Raw genomic sequence first — 25895 nt, 5'->3', positions numbered from 1 at the left:
TGGACATCCACAAAGCCTTGAGCCCAGGAACATGCCCGCAGCACCATATATGCCCCACCTCCTCACTTGGTGCCAGCTGACCCCATTACCATAGAAAGTAGGTGGACAAAGGCCCAGAAGTAAATTATGCAGCTCTTTAGCACCCTCTGGTGTCCAGTCTTCCAAAAACCCAAAATTCTCCTGGGTTTAAAAAAAAAAAAAAATTAGATGATGAACATTCCTGCTCAAAGCAGGAATGCGCTGTAACAGGAATCCAGAGTAAGACATTTTTTTTCACCTGATCTTACATTTTCTGTGAAATGAAGAAAACTCTTGATTGGGAAAATTTCCCCTTCAGAGTATCATCTAAATAGGGGAAGTAATATCACGTAGTCAGTGCATTTGGGCATACAGCTAATATGGAAACTACCGGTTTTGAAATATGAAATGCATTTTGCAAAGTAAGGCTTTCTAGAAAAGTGTTTATATAGAAGTCATCAATTCAATAACTTCATTAAGAGGAAGGAAGGTGCAGAAAAAGAAGTAAATAACCAAACTAGCATATTTGTTCTCTCTTAAGACATCTTTTCAAATGTCATAAGAAAGACGCCTCTGAGTGTGCATCAGATCTGGGACCCTAGTTTGCACTTCTCTGTTAGGTTGAAATTTTACTTTGGGCGCATCACAATCATTATGAACTTCAGGTTTTTCAACTATAAAGCCAGGAAAAAGAATATAAAAATTTAAGATCTTGTAAGGTCACCCGGGTTGGACGTACATACTTCCTGAAGATGACAGAGGGGTACATGGCATTCTAGATCTATTTGTGCAAAGGTCTGATTTTCTTCATAATAAAAAAGTTAAATGGTTTGCAGTTGGAATCAATTTTCCATGTTCCCCTGAATATCAAATTAACGAGACTCTGCAGTAATTCTGAAAACACAGAAAGAATGGTTGAGTCTCATTTTAAACCTTCTCATGATTATATATTTTAGAATAAGCATTGGTAGTTCAATAAAATTTCTCTTTTTTAGAGTGGCCTTAAGCAATGTATGAGAAGTAGAGAATTAGAGAGAAGGATTTCTGCAGAAAAGTGCCAAGTGTTCTTCATATAAGTTTTTATCATAACCATGCTCACTTATTAAGATCCTACTAGGTACCAAGAGTTTTAGATACCTCATTTTATTTAATCCTCCTAACATTCTTACAAGGTAGATTTTATTATTCTCATTTTGTAGAAAAGGAAACTAAGCCTCAGAGATGCAAAGCAATTTGTCCCAGATAACACACAACTTGTAGAGCTAATATTCAGACCAAGTTTTAACTGAACTCAAAGCCTTTTTTTTTTTCTAATGGAACTTGCTTCTTTTAATTTAGATAGCAAAGGTGGGGAGGAAAGAATTTCTGAGCCCATTGTTCAAACAGAACAGCTCAAAGATTGTAATAAGTCCTAGAAGCAGGAAATTGAGTTTGCGTTGAATGTCCTTGTCGGTGAGGTGTGTGCAGGCAGATGAGGAACTCTCCTCATTTAGTGATACAGAATCTATGGTTCAGGAGCTCTGCTTATTTATTCACCATTTCATAGATTTTAATTGCACATCTATTATGTGTTATCTATTTCTAGGTCAGTAAAATGAAGAAAAAACTGGAGTTTGTCTTTAAAATCATGTGCCACTCAGAAGAGCTGTCTGTAAGTGGAAAATAAAAAAAGAAAGTCTTGTTCATTCCCTACCCCTTAGAAAAATTTGCCACATTGTGGTGTTCATGAGAAGTCAGCATAACTGTCAGGGTTTATGCCACATTCATCAGCTCTGTAGTCCCTGAGACCAAATACACCCTTTGGTTCCACGCTGTAGGAAAGAAAGCTCTGGTTAGGGAAGAGGAGATGTGGAATGTCCACATACCTTACAGAGAACTGAGGAAATTCTGTAAAATTGTGTAGAGTCACTCTGCTATCAGAGAGATGCATTACTGAGATGGGTGGATATCTCCCTGGACTTCAGATTTTCTCTCTGCTCTGTCCCCTGTAGCAGCATACCTCATCCTAACTCATCTTAGAGACAGAGTATCAGCCTTGATATTCTAAAGCTAACAAGGGCTTGCTCATATGTAATCACTGTGGGATTGCTTAGAAAAGACAAAAAAGAGGTGTTACCTGATAGTTCTCTGTCTTTTAGTATGGACATCCCTTTTGGGATGTTGAAAATATTTGTTCCAATATCCAAACATCCCAGAGGAGGACAGGATATCAAAGGCTTTCCCACATGTCTCCTCCAGCCATGGATGCCAAGGTACCAACCTGGACATTTGCAGGACTCCCTTTGTTGCCAAAGCACTGATGCTAACCAGCTAACTGTGTGAGGAGGCAAAAGTGTCAGAGACTGGAAGAAAATCACTTGCCTTGGACAGTAGATTAGTAATTCTATTCACTGTGGATTTTTAGCATTTACAAGATTAGAAATTTTCTCATGACTTACAGACCTGGGGTCAGAGGTAGAAACAGAGAAAGACAGTAAAAACTATAGGAAGGAGAGAGAGAGAGAGAGAGAGAGAGAGAGAGAGAGAGAGAGAGAGAGAGAGAATATGAACAATCTAGCAGAACAAAAAATGACCAGGAAGTTTAGAATAAACTGCACAAATGCAAATACAAGGACATTCTCTTGCAAAGCTCAGAGATATTGCAAATTCAAGCTTTTAGAAAAGCAAACAGTGTTATCTTTTTTTAAAAAAAATGTCTTACCATTTTTTTTTCTTAGCTTGTACTAAATCCCCATTTTTCCTTCTAATTCTTTATTTCAGGATCACTGGATTCTACTGTGTTTGAGGGAAAAAAATAGGAACTATAAACCTAAATTATAGCCAATCAGATTGTACTCACAGCTCAACTACTAGACAAATTGCAGCTCATGAAATTTGCTATGGGTCAGGAGACTGAGTAATTTTATTTTAATCAGTCTTATTTGAAGCTGGAATGTCGTTGCAGCAAATCCTATGAACAGGATTTCAGAAGGGATATAGACTGGTCTTTCTTCTTCTCTTTCCCCTTGTTTTCTTTTTTTTCCCCAGTAAACTGTTTCAGGTCTCTGGCAGATAATGAGAAATAAAAGTTGAAATGGTCAAATTTTATTGCAATTCTGAATGAAAGCATATCCGGGGCTTATGTTGGCTCCAGCATTTCTTACAATGTAGGATTAAGCTATCTAAATCATGTCCCAACATTCATTTACCTAGCAAAGTCTGGGACAGAGCTCAGGCCCAGTCCTAAGACCACAAATGCTCAGCTGATCATTGGGGCCTTGCCATGGTTCAGATTTCTGGGGCATTATTCCATGTCACAGTCAGCCTTGCAGGCTGCTGAAAAATCAGACGGACCCATATCACAGCAACACAGCTGCCTCCTCAGAAAAGTGGGAGCAAATGAGATCTGTTGAGAGTCAGCAGTGTGTGGGATAGACACAGCCTTAGCACTTCTCAGCAATCCTTCGAATTTGTAATGTGATATTTGCTGCGTCTCAGAAAATAGTCAGACCTCAAGAGAGGTACAGGTAAATGGTTACCAGGTTAGGGCAATTGTCAGGGTAAGCATCTCATGCACTCTTCTTTCTTCTAAATGTTGAAACCCAGTTTGTGGACGGAGCCATGCAGTGGTTAAACAGGTGAAAGAGAAAACAGGTCAGCTTTTGGAGGATGATGATTTAGCAACAGTCCAACCAGCTGCCAGATGTCAGACTGCTGGGGATGGAGTTCTGAAGGGCTGCTTTTGAAGAGCCAATACCTTTCAGTTTATGTATACCATACACCCATATGCAGAAAAAAACTTCCCTATGGCATTCCTTTCTTTATAATGTTCTTTTTCCTCTACATTTCTCATCTGAAGTCTATTTGCTTTACTTTTTTGGAGGGTGGGGTACTGAGGATTGTACTCAGAGGCACTCGACTACCAAGGACGACCAAGTCACATCCCCAGCCCTATTTTGTATTTTATTTAGAGACAGGGTCTCACTGAGTTCCTTAGCACCTCCCTTTGGCTGAGGCTGACTTTGAACTCTCAATTCTCCTGCCTCAGCCTCCCAAGCCACTTGGATTACAAGCATGTGCGACCAGGCCCAGCTTATTTGCTTTCCATTTAAAGATAAAGAAATTGTTAATTCTAGCCCAATAATCTGATAACAAAACTCTGGGGAATTTTTTTTTTCAAAGAAACAACAAAATAAAGTCTACTTTCACATTTTAGGCAGTTTATGTATTAACTCGTGTATTAATAAAGTATGTTGAGGCCAAACACCAAAGGTTAAAAAAAAAAAAGAGAGAAGACATTGTGGGTGACCTCAAATAGATGAGGGCCTCAGGTGACCCGCTGACTGAGTGCCTGGGCACATCAGATTGGGAGCAGCTTTTCCCTTTGCCAGGATGGGGCAAAAAATGACCAGAGACCTGGCTGGATAGGTCTTTTTCTATTTAGTACCTACTATGTGCAAAACTGTGTTATTAAGGGTTTTACATGTCACCACATTTAATTTTCAAATGAAGGCTATGGGATTGTTATAAATGCTACCATCCCCATTTTTACACAAAGAAACTGAGTCACTGAGTTTTTGTACCCAACTCCAGGCCACACAGTTAATTAAGGACAGAATCAGCATTCAAATGCAGGTCTTCAGACTCTAGAGCTTGTGATTTTATTTATAAGAAAATGATCCTTTCTTGAGGGGAGTCAGAAGAAGAAAAAAAAAAACTTTCCTTACTAACTTTAAAGGAGCTCACCAAGTGACTTTGTCTAAATTCTCAAAGGGAAAGTCCAAATATTTACTTCTTAATGAGTGAATTAGAATTGCCATTTCCATATCTTAAAACCACTTTTTTTTTTTGCTTAATTGGAACTCCCTTGAAACTAATAATTGTGTTTCTAACAAGCTCTCATAATTTTCACTTAGTGCTCTTTCCCATTTATCTAAAACCTTTTATCATAAAGAGAAAAATAAGAAATAAACAAACAAGATAAAATAAGCTTAGCCAAGAACGATTTCTCTTTATTCATTCACTCTTCACCAAGAAACATATACAGTTTCAGCTAAGAAGGCTTTTTTTTTTTTTCAACAAGAAAAAGTTTGCAACAAGCTTTTAAGAAATTGATTTTATTCTAGGGCAAGTAATTATCACACATGCACTTAACAGTAACTTATGCGATTTTCCTACTTCGCTGCAAACTCAGGAAGTATACACTCATTTTTTTTTAGAATGGAAGACAGAAATTTCCAAATGAATGAGCCTCAATTTGTATTTCCCAGCATCCCCAAACTCTGTCTTTTCTCTAAAACTTTACTCCCTGCTCTCACTTATTTTGTCGACTGAAAAATACTCTCTATATAGACTTTCGTGGTGTTGATGTTGAATTTCTGCAGTGAATGTATTTTTCATGATTAGAAGTCACAGCATGTTTCTTGTCTGGGGAATGAAATACAGAAGAGCAGTCATTCTTAGTTATGAGTTCCTAAGTCACAGTTTTAAACTTTGATTCTCTCCAAAATACATAGATTTAGCAGTAAAATGGTGGTACTATGAATTTGGAACAAAATACATACATTGCAATTGTATTTTTATGCAATCAAAACATTTGTATACACAAGCAAGACATCCCAGTAGGAAAAGATGGAAGAATGGATTTACACTAAATCCAGGAAGATCTAATTCCAAAGGTGTGGGTGGGTATACAGGAAGCATAAGAAATGGAGGAGAAGAGCAGTTGTCAACTGTAGGTCTGAAGGGCAAGGGGAAGAAGAAGTTTTCAGAATTCAAAGGACAAGGTGGCATTGGAACACCATGAGAAAAGCAGTTATCTTCTTTTAAGAGACAGATACCCCGAGGATACTGAACAGTGAAGAAAACAAGCAATGGACATCCCACTTTCCTCTCCTGCCTCTCCATTTCCTGTCTCCTCCTGAAGCTTCCATTGATTAAAAACAGGGAAGCCAGTGGGTATGGGATCCCCTAAAGTAGTTCCTTCTAAATCAGTCAATCACAGAACATTGAGGAAGCTTGAGAAGCTGGAGAAAAATTTGGTGGGAAAAAAGAAGATACCTCACTAACCTGTGACACTGTGGTTCAACAGTCATTGTTGGGTACAACCAGTTTCTACCCTGGCACTTAGCAGATGGTTTTCCTAAGGCAAGTTCTCCTGGGCTCACTAATCTTTGGTTTCCCACTCTGTAATATGAAGATTCTAATTCTACCCTTCATGGAATTAGAAGAAAAAAAATATTTGTATATGACCAAGCCCAGTACCCGGAGCCAAGGAAGAATTAAGGTTCATCCCCAGTCTCTTTCCAAGGAAACTCGTTTTTCATATCTATTCTTGCTCTCTGTTTTTTTTTCTTTAGATATCAGATATACACAGCAAGAAAGTTTTCTTAAGAAAATATGAAAGCATTTGCTGAAAAAATTAAGCCCACAATTTTATCTCCTTGAGAACAATGCTGAGCCACGTGAATAAACCAGCTGGCTTCTGATGATAAATTTCAAAGAACTGCATCCAATAGAACACAGTTGATAAATCTTAATTTTAATATATATATATATATATATATATATATATATATATATATAGTCTGAAGTAATTAAGGCATGTCTCTTAGATATGTTCACTTAGTGATCAATTGATGTTCATAGATTATCGACTTGTAAGGCCCTTTTTTTTTCAATAAAGGATTCCCATGGAGAGTCAAATCAGTTTCAGTAGTGACAAATCTTTATTCATCTGGACCTCCTTAAACTATTCTTGGGCTGTTTGAACTACTATTTGCAAAGCGAGGCTAAATCATAATTGGACATGCAAATGAGAAAAAAATTTAACTGAAAAACAGTTATAAAGCAAGGAAAAAATGATTTAAGAAGGACAACTGGGAAAAAGGTCAATTCCCTTTAACCTCAACTTTTAATATTTACCAATTATTTCACATTTTGCATGTGAAAATTGCTCTTGCTCACAAAAAGAACTGATTTATTTACTTGGATCCATCAATAACAGCTACAGCTCATATTCTTAAGCACCATTGCATTTATCCAGACTGTTCTTAAATGATCTCTGGTAATCTTCAAAACAGCAAAAGTGGGTAGGGATAGATATATTTCTCTTTAATGGTAAGGTAAAAGTGGATCAAATAAATTATAAAAAACTTAGTAATAAAACCAGAACTCAGTCAACAGACATAAAGTATGGAAGATCATTTTAACATTCACCCAAATTCTCATTAAGAAGTTACTTAAAGCTGTGCTAAACCCAGAGGCTAAGAAATGTTCTAATAACTACCATTATAATGTGTGTTCCCAACATGTTCCCAAGTATGTAACTAGATATTGGCTGATATTTAAACATAATAAAACTTTCAGACTAAACAATAACTGAATTCTATTTGAATTTGAATATTTATGTACTTATTTAATATGCATAATTGATGTGCCCAATGATCCACCTTTTTTCTGTAGATGTATTTCTTGGTTGCTAATGCAGGTAGACACAGACTTCCATGTTGAGGAAACTTAATGGATCTCTTTTAATCAGCCATAACCTGAAAAATTAGAAATCCAGAAAAATAATAACTACCATGCATGTAATTCTGTTAAACATAGCTATATCTTTCTTTGTCCACCCCCTTTCTCTTTTTCTATCCTTTCTTCACTGTTCCCTTATGTAAAATATGTATAGAGCAATGTTTATTCTAAGTTGAAAATCAAACCTAATTTGAAAATATAAATTTTTATTTATTATCAATTTACAGTTTAAGTGAAAACTATGGAAATAAATTAACAGCCATAAAATAGACTATTCAGGTATAGAGATATTCAGGTATAAGATCCTGTGGTAGCATATGCACAGGGAGTTTTGCAGATGGAGATGGAGACGTAACAGAAAAGACAAAGAGGTCTCTTAGTGGTTAGGAATGACTAGTGCCAATTAATAAGGGCAGAAGATTGAGCATGAAAAGGGAAACATGAGCAAAATGTTGAACAGCCTCATGCAATGTGCTGAGAGAGAGAAAAACAAACAAACATCCTTGATTCCTAAGAAGAAATGATACAACTTTGTGTCCATTAGATCAGTCTCTCTGTGTTTCTGTCTTGAAGGATTCCTTTGTTCTATTTTTAATGTAAGGATCCAGATGGGAAGGTCCTTGACTAAAATTTAAAATTTCAGGGCTCTGTGCAACATTGATATTAGATTAACATATAATACGGACTTACTAATGAAGATGCTGAATCGTGAGGTGCTCAGAGAAACATGCCTGATGGAGTAGGACTGTGCCTTTGAAGAATCGTTTGGATTTATTTTAGATATACACAGGAGTTATATTCAAAATTGAAACATCTGCTGTAGCATGAGTACTTTCATCGGAACAGATGTGTGACCAATCAGAACAGTTGTTAGAAGTAAGTACATGCTGAAAATCAATGCTGGCTGTACAGGAAGGTAAAATGCCTCTGAGGACTTGAGATCACTTTCAAAACCTCTTGCTAGAACACTTCTGAGTATTTTGAGGAAACAAGGAGGAAAGAAAAAAATATCAAAACCTCACTGTGATATCTATGTTCTTATCAATCTTCCAACTGATTGATCATACAGCCTTGACTGTAAGACTTTCTTTTCTGCAACACCAGTTTTCAAATGTGACTTCCTTTAGTGAATCCCCATTAAAGTCCTCATTCATTAGTACAGCATGGAAAGTATCCCATGATCATGTGCAATTAGATCATTCAAACATACCCACCACATGCTTCGTTTGATGAAACTCTCTGGTCAGATCAAACATAGCCCCTACATCTTCAATAATCGCTCTCGAAAATCTGGCTTTGCAGAAAAGAGTGTGAACTTTGGTTCAGCAGAGCTCAGTGTGAAGCTTATTTCTAACTCTGTGACCTTGGGATCTTACATTAACTTTGCAGAATCTGTTTCTACATTTGGAAAATAGAATGAATAATATTCACCTTGCAGAGCTGTTATATTATAGATCATTTCATAAAATGTCAAGTGATGTGCCATGTACATAATAGCTTCTCAATAAATGGTGGCTGTTATTGTAATTCCTTTCTCCAAGTTCCTATTTGGCAGCTCCCAAGCATTTCTCTACTCCCAAAGGTGCTGTCCCAGTTCTTCCTCTATGTTCAGTCGATGTCAATTAATTCTTTCTAAATTGTTACCTGGTGAAGAATCAAGGGCCCTGGCTCTGACTCTGCCACTGGCACACTTAATAACCTTGAACAAGTCACCTGCATTTTATGAGCTTCAGTTTGCATACCTGTACATTAAAACATTTGCTCAGATGATTTCTAATGCTCTTTCTTGCCCAAGGTTTGCAGATTGCATAGTAGTGATTGCTTGGGAAAGCACCCCTAACCTATGGCTTGTGAATTCCTTGGCTCTAGGAAAATATCTGATTTTTCATTCTACCCAGATTCCCTTAGATATCTAGTCCAGACTAATAAATTACATTTGGTGACAATTGTGATAATTGATGACTCAACCTATTAGCTTTCTTTGAGTTTCTGGTGATAACAGAAAAGTAATGGAAACGTTCTATATAACCTTATCAATTATTTATTTTGTTTTTGATATTGGTCCAAAAACACTGTCAAAACCAGGGTGAGCATATGTATATGTAACCAAAGAAGAAAATGCAGGAAAGTAAATGAGTTTTTCTTGAATAAATTACAAGGTCTTTTCCTTTGACCTGAAGGGGACATAAATAGAAATGAAATGGTCCAAATTGCTGCCAAATATATAGGTTGTAATGACTTCTTACCCAGTTGGGATGTACTAATAAGATATATTTTTTTTTTTTTTAGCAAGAAACTCACATTTTTAGCAATTTAAAAACCAGCAACAAGAACAGAATATACATGAAACGGAACCAATTTCAACTGAACTGGGGGAATATTTGGGAGTTATTTCCAAAGTTAAGATGGCAAGATGGTTGATAATCAAAGAGTAAGTAGACTACACCATTTGAAATAAAGACAATGATCTTGACAGACCTGCTCCTTATATCACTTTTCCTCATTTTTAAATGGAATACTCCTACATGTGTAGATTCCAGCTACTATCAATTTACCAGAGCCTGTACCACATGGGTCAATTTTTTTCATGGAACTTGGTAGGTTGATCGTTCCTAGTCGACATGATACTCACTAAAAACCTATCTATTTTTCCATCTTCTTGAAATATACTAATTATTTCTAGCAAAGTTTTGCTTTCAAAGAATGGAAATCAGAATTTATTTAAAGTGAATGTATTACTTTTGTGAGATTGTGTTTACCAAAATTTCTCTTCTTTCTTCCTTTTTTCAGAATCTCATTACATATGAACTTTTATTGTTTCGAGAACATAATCTTATTATTTTGTACTCTAGAGAATGAGCTAAATTCTGATTGTTCAGTGGAGATTAAAATAACAAAGTCCATGTTCTTGTGGAAATTTTAGTGAGACAGGAATAAAAGAAAAAAAACACAAACAAATTATTACGAAAGAGGTATGGCGAAGAAGTAAATGTAATGTTAATTAGGAATCTAACAGGGATGAGCAATGTTCTCGATATGTGTTCCAGGGAATCATAATCCATAAGGTGACGTGCAAATTCAAATCCTAAATCCAAGTAGCTAGTCTTATAACATCTTAAAAAAGAGCATTTTGGAGTCCTTTATGATGTATGTGTTGTATACCAGAAGGCATAAATGTGGATTTCTGTTAACAGAAATTTCACCAGAAAGTTGGGGTAGGATTAGGACACACAAAAAATAATAAATACCAGCCCATTGAAGTTTGCTTGATGTCCCATCAAAACAGATGGTAGAGGGAAGAAGAGAAAGAGACTAGCATGCCCTGGGCCTGCACAGCCTTGAGCTTGAACTAAAAACAAGTCTGAATCTCAGTAGAGAAATCTCAGTAGAGAAATCTGCTCAGAGAAGATTTTTTTTTTCAATAGAGTTCTGACTATGATTTAGATAAAGTAAGATGTCTTTATTATCCCCACTTATGATGTCTCTCCTCCATTTTAACTGTAGCAAAAAAGGAGAACACTGCTATGTAATTATTGGTGTGTTTTGTTTTATGTTGCTTTGTCTATAAATTCGGTTTCCAGTGCCCTGATCAAAGTAGGCATTCGGTAAACATTCTCATTTGATTAACTGAAGAGTTTAAAATAAAAAAACAGTGTCCAAACATCTGAATTCATTGAAATTAATAAAATAAGTTTTTGTGGTTTTGTTGTTGGGTACTAAGAAATTAACCCAGGTGTTCTACCCCTGTGCTGCATTCTATTCTAAGCCCTTCTTATTTTGAGACAAGTTCCTTAAGTGGCTGAGGCTGACCTTAAACTCACCATCCTCCTGCCTGAGCCTCCTGAGTCACTGGAATTACAAATGTACAGCACCATGCCCAGAAAATAAGTTGTTTTGAAAACAAAATATTAAAGAAGCAAATTGAACCTAGACATAGATTTCAAAGAGTCTGAAGGTATCTCATAGAAACTTGCCTTAAAATGATGGGGAAGCAAATAACCAGAGATGGGTTGATGGGTCAGTGTAGTGTAACCACTTTTACTTTTCTGAAACACACTACACATGAAGAATACCATTCAAGGGGCCTCACTTTGTATGGTGCCTGGTAAGAAACTCACGATTTCTGTTCTTTCAGTGCTGAAAACATCTATAGAGAGATGTGTGGACATCTGTTGGGAATTGAGATCTTATCTATGTTAACCCTTTTTCTTTAAAATTCTAGATAAACATTTAATGGATTTGCTATTTTCTTATACCAACTTAAAACCCGGTAGATGGCTCCTTGACTATTTCAGGGGGGTGGACAGGTCTGTGCCTCAAAGTCCCTGAGCTCCCAGATTGTCAGAAACTGTCTCATAACTGAAAAGAGATCTGGAAACAATTCTCTCATTGTAAAGCATTTCCAGGTTGAGGGATTCTTTCAAGTTCAGTTAGAATGTTGTCACATTGGAATTGCTAGTAATTCTGCACAGTGGCCCATATGATTCAGGACCATGCAAGGGAGGGCAACGGGTGGTCAAGGTTCAGTTCATTATGATGGCATCAAATGGATAAACTATTCCCTAACTTCAACACATCTCATCATGCTGCCTGTAGGATTCTCTCTCATTTCTCATGCATCTGTTTCTGTCTGTTTACCCCTTGATACTCTGGCTGGTTGTGAGTGAAGGCAGATTCAATTTATGAAATATAAAACCCAATATTTTTCAATTTTTGATTACAGAACCTGGACTTTGTTGAACAGCACAGCCATTACTTTACAATTTTACAGGTACTTGTGCATTGATTTGATGAGAATCGAGGTAATATCTCTGAACAATTATTGTCGTCCTACCCCATAGCACCAGAGACTGGTTGTGCCACCCTTCATTTGTTTAAATTAAGATATCTCAATCTCTCACAATTTCTTATTTAGACATATACAATTCATTAATATATAATATTCTAAGTCACTCTTAGCCTGTCAAATATTTTCAGCTTATTGGTTAATAAGATCTTTGTAAACAATAAAATGTAGCTGAAGGACAGAATTGAAAGATTGGATGAGTGTATCTGAGGGGCATGAAGTCACTTTGTTGATCTGCAGCCATAGAAAAGCATGTCTGGCTTGAGCAGGATACTAAACCAGGGAACTGTTGGGAACTTGGAGTTTAGAGAAGATAATTCGATGGTGAAAGATCACAAAATCTAATGTCACCAATTTGCATCAGGTTGTGCCACTCAGTATCTAACCCAACTTTTCCTCCTTTCCTTTGAACAGGAGTAAACTCAGACTTCTTTTGCCTTTGCCCCAAACCCTAGATGTCCCTGACTGTTTCTTCTTCTGCCTTCAGTATGTGTATCTGCCCCTTCCCATGCCAGGATGTGGGCAGTACTCAATCAATATGAATGATATGAATGATATTTTAAAATAAATGCATGATGATTCAAAACACAAAATCTCTAAGAAGATAATGCTATTCTAGATGATAATCTTGCCTCAGAATATGCAACAGTCTATGTGAGCATGCATAAAATACATCAATTTATATAATCTTCATTCAAGTGCACACATAGACCTAACAAGCATTTACAACTGCAAATGGGCACTCAGAAAGAGTCAAGAGAGTATGTAGAATTTATAACATCTCATTCCCCAAGTTAGGAATGATAGGTCCATTCTACAATCCCATGCCACAAGAGAAGTCCCAAGCAAACCTTCTGCATGCTGCTGAACCTTTCCAGAAATGGCCAGTTTGCTTAACCACCTGAGAAAGAAGCATAAGCCAGATGCAGCCACATGCTAGCAAGAACGGAGGAATATAATTGCAGACCACTGAAATTCACAGACTTCAAATCTGCCAAGGAAAGCAGTTAGTCCATCCAGCTGCGCTGACAACAATGTTAACGAAATTCCCTTTATACAATGGTTTTGCTGAGGTCAGGTGATTACCTCACTAGGCTGCTGCTTGCGAAATTGCACTGGTCAGGAAAATGTGGGATGGCTGTAAGCTCATCAGCTGGATAGCTGGGAAGACCCACTCTGAAAGCTGTCAGAAGAGAGATGCATTCAACATACCAGTGGTATGATGTTTAGATAGCAGATTGCATAAGAACTAGGGCAGCAAATAGATTGATAGCCCACCCCCTGAGAAAAATGCTTGACACAAGGGTGTGTGACCCATGACTTTCACAGATTTCCTCCACCATGGTCCTGCTGGACTCACTACATTTTAGTGTCAAACAGATGGTGACATCCAAAAGTGCCAGACAATCTCATTTCTAACTAGAAATCAAAATATAGGAAAGCATTCCCTAACAAATACTTGTTTAAAACAACAATTATCTAAATTCTACAGAAAAACATATATATACTTTATTCTAAGGTTTATATATATATATATATATATATATATATATATATATATATATATAACCTTAAAATAATGTACCTGTTACATATCTTTACAATGCACGTTCATCTTGAAGACCTATTTGTTTCTTTTTTTCTCTTAATTTTTTAATTTCACCCTAGTCTGCCTCTTCCAAGTAAGAACTTAATAATATCAGAGCTCAAATAATGACATTCTTAATTCTTTTTAAAGCTATTTTTCATTTTGTAGTTCTTTGTGCAAGTTATGGTGCAAAAGACTTGACAGAAATCTAATAAATTAATTAATCAAATTAATCAAACTGCCAGATGCTTAAATGTAAAATATTGTAAATTATATATTGTTTTTGACGGCCACCAAAATAGAATGTAATGATAAATGGAAAATATATTATTCATCCTTCTTTACCACTTTGCATTCCTATTTTCTTTAATATCTTCATGTGTAACTTTGGCTTAGTTGAATCAGGAAAACAATTATTGGTTTCAGTTATTGAAACAGTCAGTTTAAGCCCTGCAGACTGTGATAACAAAATGCCAGCTATATGTCTCTTGGTTGAGTTGATAGAATCTGAGTTGGCAAAGACTCATACAATCATGTGGTTTTAGAGCTTTAAGTAACTTCAGTACTTCTAGTTCAGCATGCTGATTTTAGGGAGGTAAAATAGTATTTCCACTATATTGCACCTGAGGTTTGGAAAGGTTGGAAGACTCCTTAAGGTCAAACAATCACGCTAGAGAGGTCTAGAATCTGGGATTCTGCTTATAATTCAGAGTTCTTTGGCTATTCCAACATAACAGGTATTATATATGTCAGTGCTCTCTTCAGTCATATATGTGGAAGACAGTCCTATTCAGTGATGACTTATTTTCTGATAGGCCTGAGAAAATACTCAATCTCATCAAAATGGTTGAAATAATACTTGGCAGGGATAAAACATATTCCTTCTTTCTGTATTGGATCATGTTCCCTTAAAGAACCCCTTCAAGGCATTCAGATTTAAACCTCATTTCAGAAGACAGTTTCTCAAGTCAAAAATGTCAGACAACTGGATCATCTACTTCTATTGCTGATCCATGTGGGACATCACCATTTACATTGTTCATGACCATTAATAAGGACCACAAAGGCAACAATGACATGAGTCATCTATATCTCTTATTATGAATTGGTATATTTTGAAGCTGTCTCTTGAACAAGACTTCAATATACATTATACATTCTTCAACTTACACTGTCTTGTATGCATCATATTGCAAGTTATTCTGTTCTTTTTTTTTAATAATGGAATAATCACCAAGGCATAATGATGGTTGTCAAAATACTATTTTCCTTTCATTTTCCCTAAAATTAGCAGTCATAAGTCATGAATTATGAAAGGCAATATTCTTCAAGTGTGTGTTCTATTATTCAAGGGTAAATAGATCCCACAGGAAAACTTTAAGAAAGTGGTGTTGTTTAGCTTGGCAAAGAGGAGACTAAAGGGTGTTCTGAGAATTGCGTTTGAAATATGATGATCTATTAAATGGAGGACAGGAGCCAGCTGTTCTCCATCTCCAGTGAGGAAAGAGTAGGAAATTGACTCCACAGAAGAAATGGATTTGGGTATAACAGGCCTTCCCTAATTAACCCCATTTTTGTTTTTCTGAACATTACTTTATCATTCTCTCATCAGAGCCTTGGGGATTAGCATATGGCATAAGACTTTATATATATTTATATACAATATGTATGACATATAAACATATATACAATTATAGCATAAAATTTTATATATAATATATATTTATATTATATATGCATATTTGCATATATGATCTTTCAGATATTTACTGATATATGTGTATCACATATATGTGTGTATATATACATATACATGTGTGTGTGTACACACAAACACACACAAACATATATATGTTTGTGTGTATATATGTATGTGTATATTTATATATATAAATATAAATATATGAATATATAATATAAATATATATATAAATATATATATATATATATATCCAACATCTTTTCAAAAGATATTTTAGCTTTTATCTATAAAGGAACCTATTGAATAACTGCCATGAACTAAACCTGGTGCATAAAATTTAGTCCCTACTCTCAAGAAGCCATTCAATGGCATGAACCATTTCTCTAAGGCACAGGTTAAATAAGTGCCTATGGTCTATTTGGTGTCCTGAAACTTTCCAAGTGAAAAACAAACTTCAACTTACTCCATCTCTCCATGGTGAACTATTAACCATGACAAACACCTTTTGTTTCTTAACTACACCATCCTTGTCATAACATTTAAGCATCTCACAGTGAAGTGTTGCTCATTTCCTGAATCTGATTATATTACCAACTTATCAGTCATGTACATATTGTACCTCAATGTAAAGCATTTCCACAGGGCAGGAGAGAAAACCAGAATATTTTGTCTTCTCTTTGTGGAAAATTAGTACACCCAAATCACAGTATTGCGTAAATATGTGGCAAACCTGTTAGTTCTAGAATAATGACAAAATATATGAAATGTAAACACGGAGGATGCTTAAGTCTTTTCAAGAGCATGTCTTTCCAAGGGAAAGAAGAGACGCTCAGATGTGAATCTTCTAGTTTTTGGTAGGGTTTGCACACATGCTAGAGTTTTCCAACAACAAAGTTCATCACTGGAAACAAAGGGGCATCACTGATTGCATTATTGTGACTGGAGGTGAGAAAATGAGACTTTCAAAAATAAGGGGCTCATATTACTTCACCTTAAGGTAATTCAGGAAATAAGGAATTTAGTAACTCCCTCTCTTAGGAATTATATCCTATGGCAGAGGACCATCTCAACACAACTGGCAGGAAGTAAAGAACAGGCATGATAGTTATCTCTGGAAATTAGGATAAGTTTGTCATTCTTCCTGTTTGTTACTTCTGTTTTTCTGTCTAATTCTCTAAACACAATAAAGCTTATAATGGACTGGGAATGTGGTTCAGTGGTAGAGTGTTTTCCTAGCATGCATGGAGCTCTGGGTTCCATCACTGTGCTGCAAAATAAATAAATAAATAAATTCCCTAATATGAACATTGTTTCATTTATGTGCTTGAATTCTCAAACCACAATAGACCAATACTGAAGGTAAATGTGTTCTTAGCCAAAGTCAGTCCTAGGGAAAAGAAAAAAAAAATACAAGGAGGAAAAGGAAAGGACGAGCATAGAAAACTGCAGCCTGAGTTCTGTATCTGAGAAGTGGAAAGCCCCATGTGGACATAGCAGAGAGGCACAGCAAAACACAGGAGCTCTAACTTTGGACAGGAGTTAGAACTTAAGCGTAAACAAAACATCCTGCAGCAAAAAGACTGGGGAAATTTTTGGAAGACCCTTTGTAAGAAGTGACTTTTGGTGAGAAGCAAAGAAAGTGGTCTTTGACAAATTAGATAGGAGAACTGAAAACTTCAGGCAAAATTTTAGACTGTTTTTCTCCATTTCAGTTATATCAGTTCAGATCTTGAACAGTAGGAATTCAAAGGTAAGCTCAAGCCCAACTTTTTAAAATTTTTGAATTATAACTGCTCTCTTTCCCCGACAGAAAATCTGTAAATAGGTTGAAAGCAAAGAACTGATGAAGATAATGGCAGATCAATTGTAGAGGAGAAAAAAATAAATTGAAGAATATCTGTGTTGTTGTTATTGCTTGAACTTTGTTCAATTACAAAACCTGGAAGGACAGTAGATTGATGGCTCTATTAAGAACTCACAGGTGAATGTCTATCTGTCTTATAGTTTGATCTTCCCTATGGTCACCCAGTGATGGAATAGGCAGGAATGCCCCATGTGGATAGGACACTATGAAACAATCAGGAAAAGAACAAGTGGTAGGTGCAGTCTAATAACTTAATAATTTTCAACACAATTTTTTTTCTCATGATAACAAACTGAATGTCTAATAGAATTGAAAACTTGTGGATTTACTGTGAGAGACACCTTTAGTTAGGCAATGCTATTTTGAGACATCTCCTCCATTGTAGAACAAATATCATCCCATAGTCATTCTGACCCAGCCCGATCTAAATCTAGGAAAATACCTTGTAAAGAGGATTTTTATCTGGAACTAAAATTCCATATGGAATGGTAGTACCCTAAAGAATGACAGTGATGACCACAAGAACCCTTCCCCCAACCCAGTAGCAACAGCCAAACCATAAAAAAGCTTCTCCCACCTTCTCACTGCTTTATAACTTCCTTGGACTGTAAGCGGAAGATGGTTCCAGTCTCTGCAGGGACCCTGTCCTCAAGTTTATCCCAAATAAACCTGTATTACTATTGTCCTCTCCTATTTCTTTATTTCCTCTGTTTGGTTGTTTTCTTACATTCAATACTTTGATTTTCTCTTTCATCTTAGAGAACTGTAAGAAGATAGATGGCTGTTAAATATAGAGAATCAAATTACACAAGCTTTTGAGTCCGGTTTTCATCCATAACCTTATCACACACACACACACACACACACACACACACACTTGTATTTTATATTCAAGGTCACCACAAAGAAATGAGATTACTTTATTTCTAAACTTAGAAGAATCTTCTCCCAAACTATTGTGGAAATTTTGGCCAACATATTCATTGGTTTCTAGACATGAGTAGCAATTTTAACAGCTAAATCTTGTTTAGATTTAAGAACTAAAAGTTGTTTTTAGGAATCACTTAGGTCAAAACATTAAATTAAGACTTGATTTTCATTTCCTCTGAAAGAGTTAAGATGGAGTAATTAAGTGGACTTTGTTTTAACTATTTAGGTTGATCTTTCACTGATAAAACTTCTTTATTGTCCTCAACCTCAATGAAGATCTTTAAAATATTTTTTGTTGTATACATTATTATTATTATTATTACCATTATTATTACTTTTGACTAATTTTACCCTGTGAGTCAATACTTGAATTGACACACACTCTGGGATGCCCTTCCAGTTTCCCTAGATCCCTGAGCAAGATCTTGTCAGCACCTGAAAAGTTTGGCACACACTAAGGCAATTAGCTTCCTTTCACACCTAAATTTACCTCCACCCCATGCAAACTTGCAGCTGTTCTCCTGCATTTGTTACTCAAATGATCTCCCTGGCAAACACTGAATCATGAGGTTGAGGCAAAATAACCTTATTGGTCTCCTAGGGACATGGTCCTATTTTCTTACAATATTCTTTTCTCTGCCATTACTTGTGGAATCATTTTCCAATTTTAACATTGGGGATTCTCAGTGCTTGCAATAATGCCTTTCAATGTAATCACAGTGGAAAACAAATGAACCCCTTAGAATTGTTTACTTCTAAGTGTGAGTATATCCACTGGTTTTGAACTGAATTCTCACTGATTATTTAAATTGTGATTATAAATACTTATTACACCAAAGTACTTACTAATTTTGTAGTAGATGTATTAAGTATTCACTGTATATAAAATACTGTATCGCAGAATTTGAAATTAAAATAAATTAAAACCTTATTTCTACCTATAAGATAAAGTCCGGTTTTCATCTATAACCTATCTACAAACTGCACCTACAAAGAATAAAAGAAGAACAATATATTTATTTTAATGTTTGAGAAGTACTAAAGAGTCCTCAAATACATCTTTGAAGTACCAGGTTAAAAGTATTTTTTTTTTCAGAATGGAGTCATCAAGATGGTAAAGCAAAAATTGAACAAGAAGGATTCAGTCAAACATTGATATATGCAAATGTTTAGCTCATTCTTTTTAGATTCAAATATAGCACCCTTTCACCAGTTTCCTATATATCATGAGGTAAATTTAGGAAAGTGGGAGGGAGTCTAGTTTGAGTAGATTCATTTAGGTGGAAAGCTATATTAATGCAAGAAAAAGAGCACTAGCCTTGGCAGTGACCTCGAGTAAGGATGCTTAATACAAGAAAGAATTTCTACTGGTGAATGTTCAAAAGTGAAAATACAGGCATCAGGGTCATTTTTAAAAAGGAATAGTGAACATGGAAAACCAAAATAGAAATCAATGGCTTATCCAAGATGAGCATGAAAGACTCTGAATGTGTAAAAAGGAAACCCCGGACTCTAAGCTCTGCATGGAATCTGTGTAAGGAGATGAATAGCTGTGCAAAGTGTGAATCAGTGGGTGAAGGCTGCTCTCCCTTCAAAAATCATCCCTAAATCCTGCCAAAAGTGTTGAATTCTATCCCTGAAGGACCTGAAGACCATTGGCTTGGTATAGTATGTCAGAACTTATGAAAGAATCTTCAACTTTTATTTTCTGTGTATACAGAATAAATCATGGCTCATTGGAAGACTGCATCTACCAGTCATGGGGGTAGCCAGAGTTACAAGACAAGGAAGAATTTTGGAGTCTTTCAACACTGAATTTAACAGAGAGTGTTCAAAGTAGGTGACTAATAATATAACTAGATAAAGCAGTTTTAGATTCAGAACTTATAAACATTGTGGACAAATTTCTGTAAGGGTAGGAGTCATACATTTTTTGTAAATAGTATTTTAAAAGTTCATAAAAATTTAAGAATGCAATGATGTCCAAAATATGAAATAAGGGTAATTCTATTTCATTTTTTATTTGTTTTCTGTGAATCATTCCATATTCACATTAAGTCACAGTAATCACTGGGTATTTTATAAATAATGGCAATTTATATATTCCCAAAAGGATTATATTCATGGGTTCATCCTCTTTTCTCCTTTTATTTTCTCTTGTTTTCCCTTTCCTTCCTTCTTCCTTTCTTTCTTCTATCTTCTTTTTTTCTACATAAGTTTTTTCTTCTTTCCTTCTTCCATTCCTTTTTTCTTTCTAATTTTCTCCCAAAGTTTGAAATATTCATACTTTTTGTTTTCAATCTCTTGTTTTAAAAACAGCCATCTGAAAATGAGATTGATATGCATGGTAGGAATGTTAAAGTTTATCTAAGACTTGTAGTAAAGGCACAAATATTTTACAATGCTGAAAATTTTCCACCATTTCTGTGATATTCCTTCATCTCCATCTGCACATAGAATCTTTCAGAGTGTAGGAAAAAAAGAGAAAAAAATCTTAAGTCTGCAGAAGCTAACCTTAGATCTCTAACTTTTGGTCTATTTTCTTATATTAAGATAACTGCACAAAAACAAAAAAATTCTTATCAAGAGCATCACAACAACTGTGAATTATGGTCCCTTCTTGAGCTTATCAGGAAAATGTCCTCATTGCCATCAACAGCTCTTTTTCTAACCTAGAAATAGGATGTATTCGTTTTATAGGAGGTGTGAAAATTTGGTAGCTTAATACACTATATTCAAAAAACATTGTATACTTTATATAATGTATCACACAGTCTCGGTAGATCAGAACCTGAGCAGTACTTACATGTGTTCTCTGCTTAGGTTTCACCAAATGGCAATTAATTTTTCTTTTGACCAGATCTTTCAAGTGAAGGCTAAACTGGGTAAAATCCCCTTCCAAGTTCACTTGGTTGTGGCAGAGATCATTTCCTAGTGGCTATATGACTGACAGCCCTAGATTCTAGTTGGATGTCTCCTGGAGACCATCTTCAACTTCTCAGCTCTCTGCCATGACATCTTCCAATAGTTATTTAATAACATAGCAGCTCATTTCTTTAGGCTAGTAGTAGAGAAAGCAAGTAGGTTAGCAAAATAGAGTATGTTTTAATCAGCTTCTTCACTGTTGTGACTAAAAATCCTGACAAGAACAATTAGAGAGTGTATTAGTTATTAGGGTACATTAATATACAAGTTATTAATATATTAGTTATCAAACAAAGCAATAAAGTTTATTTGGAGGCTCATGATTTCAAAGCTCCTATTAGGTGCATAGATGGTCAACTTCATTCCTTCACACAATCAGGGAAGCATTATTCCATCACCTTTGACATTTTTCTGGCTAAAAGGAAGTCATAGATTGTACCCATATTCAAAAAATTATGGAAGAGCATTAATACCAGGGCATGGGGTTATAGAGCTGCCTTAACATTATCTGCCACACAAAGGGGTGTAGTTTACTCTTCAGACAGCCCTCAATCTTGGTTCCATCCATCACAGCCCAGATGATCATACCATCCATTTCACAAAGACCCACAGAGGTAAGAAATATTATGCCATAAAATAAAGATGATATTGGAGGGCAACCTGTTAGGTGACTGGTGAGTGATGAAGTTGCTGTTCTTCTCACTATTATTTGTGGTATGAGTTCCTGATTTCTAATCTTAGCCATGACTCAGGGTCTATTAACGATGACAGGTCTAATTCCTCTTTAACTTCTTCCTCAACTTTCAAAATATGGATGATGATATGCATCAATCTTAGGAGGGCTTAACATGTAAAGAAATCTCAATTTCATACAGAAATACTTTGGGATAAGAATTCAGCAGAAAGCAGCATAAATCTTTAAAGAACTGGCATAAAGCAGTCCTAGAAAGGACATATCATTCTAATTTAATATACAAAAGCCAAGGATAAGGGATGATTTAATTGTAACCTGAAAATGTAGAAGAAATCTTTATGAGGACCAAACTACTTTGCATATTCAATGAAATTTGAATTACAATAAATTAAGAAAACAGAGGAATTTGTTTAGCCATTGTATTTGTCTCCAAAAAATTTACAGATATCCTTCTCTATGTGGACTTTAAATATAAAATGTATTTTAGAATGTATTTTAGAATGAATAGGGAATTATCAAAACATATTTTGCTATTCTTGATTCTATTCATTAAATATACATCACCTAAAAGTAAAGATGATTGCCTAAATTAAAGAAATAAACATTTTTGTTATTCATGAAAAATAATACAATTTTTTTTGAATTTTGATTTTTTATTTTGGAAGAGTGAAATCACACTTTTTGGGAAAATCAGCTGACCATGAGAATGTACAAAAATATATTTTAAATAGAAGTAGTTCTGCATTTGTCTCTGCATCATTGGAGCATTTAGAGCAATGACTACACTTACATATAAGAGGATAAATAACTACTTTAAAAGACTTAATTCAAAAATAAAACTCAACTAACACAAATGGAATAAAAAAAAAAGAAATGAGAAGTGGAAAGGGAGGAAGGAGCTGATCTGCAGAATAGAAGTACCCTTTACATGACTCTGAGAGAAAGAAGAATCAGGATAGCAGAGGAGAATCTACATTCTGAGGAGAAAGAAAAGAGCATCCTGGGAACCATTAACAAGTGACAGTAAATCTAAACATCACAGAAAATCAGAAAGCCAACCCAGAGAAAAACACTAATCCATTCACAACCCCACCTGGGCTTCCTAGCTGGGAAGGGGTATGCAAGGCTATAAGCATGTGGTCAACTGGACATGCAAACCACCCCTGTAATAACCACAGTGCAGAAGACCTAATGCCAGGAGAACTTAACTTCTCTTACAAACATGAAATCCAGCTGGGGATTTGGTCTCAGAGCATCTCCTCCACCACAAGCTCCTTTGGAGTTAGAGAAAAAAAAATACATTATACCACTCAGCAAGTTCTCAGACTGCTATAACCACAAGCAATTTTGAGAGAGGACTAAATTGCTCTGGGACTCAGAAGATGAGGAACAATCACAGGTTAGGTTCCATATGTGTGATAGTTCACATAGGAGGTATTTCCCAAAGCTCATTTGTGAGACAATACAAGAATATTCAGAGATGAAGTGATTAGGTTATGAGAAGTATAACTTAATCAGTGGCTTAACCCACAGACGTGGATAAACAGGGTGGTAACTTTAAGCAGATAGGGCGTGACTAGGAGAGGTGAGTGGATTGCTGGTCTGTTCCCTAATTGCCAAAGTCTAACCTGCTTTCCTCCTCCATCCATTTTTGACATCATGTTCTGCTTTGGGCCCAGAGCAAATGAGTCAGCTATCTGTGCACTAAGATCTCTGGAAACATGACCCCCAAAGAAACACATCTTCCTCTAAAATTGTTTTGTCAGGGCTTTTGGTCACAGTGACGAAAAAGCTGACGAAAACAGGAGCGGCTATCAAGAAGTGGAGTTATTTTCCTGACTAACTCAACCTTGCCATTTAGAAGCTTTTGGAGCTTATAAAAGTTATAGGAAGGATTTTGAAAAGTTTAAAGATGCAAGCTGGCAAAGTTTTAGAATGTTGTAACTGGAGCTTAATGGACAATTCTGTTGGGAGCACAGAAGACCAGAATGCTGTTAGGACTGTGAACAATAAAAACTGGGCTCTTAAGGTTTCAGAGGAGAAGGAGGGCTCTACTGGTAACTGGTCTAGAGCCATTCATAGTAAATTCTGGCAAAGAAGTCTATCTACATTTTGCTCATATCATGAGACTTTCTGTTAGGATGAATTTAAAGGTGATGGACTAGTTAATCTGGTGGAGGAACTTTCAAGGCAGCCTTCAAAGGAAACTTCCAAACTCATTTGACAAAGAAGGTATTGTCCTGCTCTCAAAACCAGATAAGCCTGCTACCAAAACCTGATAATGAAAACGAAAATGATGGATCAATATTCTTGATGAACATAAACATGAAAATACTCAAGAAAATACTTGCAAAAAAATTAAATAGCACATTAAAAAGGTGATGAACCATGATCAAGATGGTTTCATACCTGGGTACAAGGATGGTTCAATGTATGCAAATGAACAAGCATAATAGAGCATATAAATAAAATCAAGGATAAAAATCACAGGATCATCTCCATAGATGCCAAAAAAATCTTTGATAATATTCAACATTCCTTTATTCAAAAATCCTTGAATAAACTAGGTATATAATTATTATTCCTCAACATAAACATCTCGCTGAATGGAGAAACTCATGTAATAATATCATACTGAATGGAGAAAAACCAAAAGCATTTCCCTTAAATCAAGATAAAAACCAGGGTGTGTCTACTCTTCCCAATCTTGTTCAACATGCTATTTGAAATTTTAGCCAGAGCAATCAGGCAAGAGAAATAAATAAAGAATAAAAATGTGAAAGAAAAAAGTAAAAATATCCATGTTTGCAGATGATATGATTTCATATTTAGAAAACCCTAAAGACTCTACCAAATTATTCTTAGAAATGATAAATTCAGCAAAATACCACTACGCATAATCAACATACAAAAACCATCAGTTTTGCTAACCACCAATAATGAACTGAGTGAAAAATAAATCAGGCAAATAATTATATTCACATAAGAAAAGAAAAAAATCCTTCCTAGGAATAAGCCTAATCACTCTCCAATGAGACCATTAAAAAACACAAAGTTGAAGATGCTAGAATTTGGAAGGACCTCCCATGTTCCTGGTTTGGAATAAGCAATATTGTTAAAAAGGCCATTGTACCAGGGCTATATGCAGATTCAATGTAATCCCATCACAATAACAAGATCATTCTTCATAGAACTGGACAAAACTATCCTAAACTTTATACAGAATCAGAAAAGATCCCAAATACTCAGTTAATCCTGCACAAGAAGACCAATCCTGGAGGCATCATGAAACCTGACCTCAAAATATACTTCAGAGACATTGTAAAAAAAAAAAAAAAAAAAAAAAACCAGCATGATATTGGGGGGGAGAAGACACGTAGACCAATGGAGTAGTACATAAAACCCCCAAATAATCCCATATATCTACAACCATCTGATTCTTGATGAAGTCGCAAAAAGGCTGTATGGGAGACAAGACAAACTCTTCAACAAATCATTCTGTGAAAACTGGATGTAGAACATATAGAAGACTGAAACTATACCCCAAAGTCCACAGTGTGCAAAACTCAACTCAAATGGATTAAACATCTTAAAGTAAGGCTCCAAATATAAAAGTACTAGAGAAAACATAGGCGTAACTCTGCAAGATATAAGCACAAGCAAAAATTTTCTAAGTAGAGCTCCAGTAGCTCAGGAAATAAAAGCAAGAATCGACAAAAGACTTATATGAAATTATAATTACATCAAAGTATAAATGGCCAATAAAAGTATGATAAAATGCTCAACAGCTTTAGCCACCAAGGAAATGCAAATCAAACC

The sequence above is a fragment of the Urocitellus parryii genome, chromosome 13, assembly GCF_045843805.1.
Source record: "Urocitellus parryii isolate mUroPar1 chromosome 13, mUroPar1.hap1, whole genome shotgun sequence".
Lineage (NCBI taxonomy): Eukaryota > Metazoa > Chordata > Mammalia > Rodentia > Sciuridae > Urocitellus > Urocitellus parryii.
Note: the sequence above shows the minus strand (reverse complement) of the source record.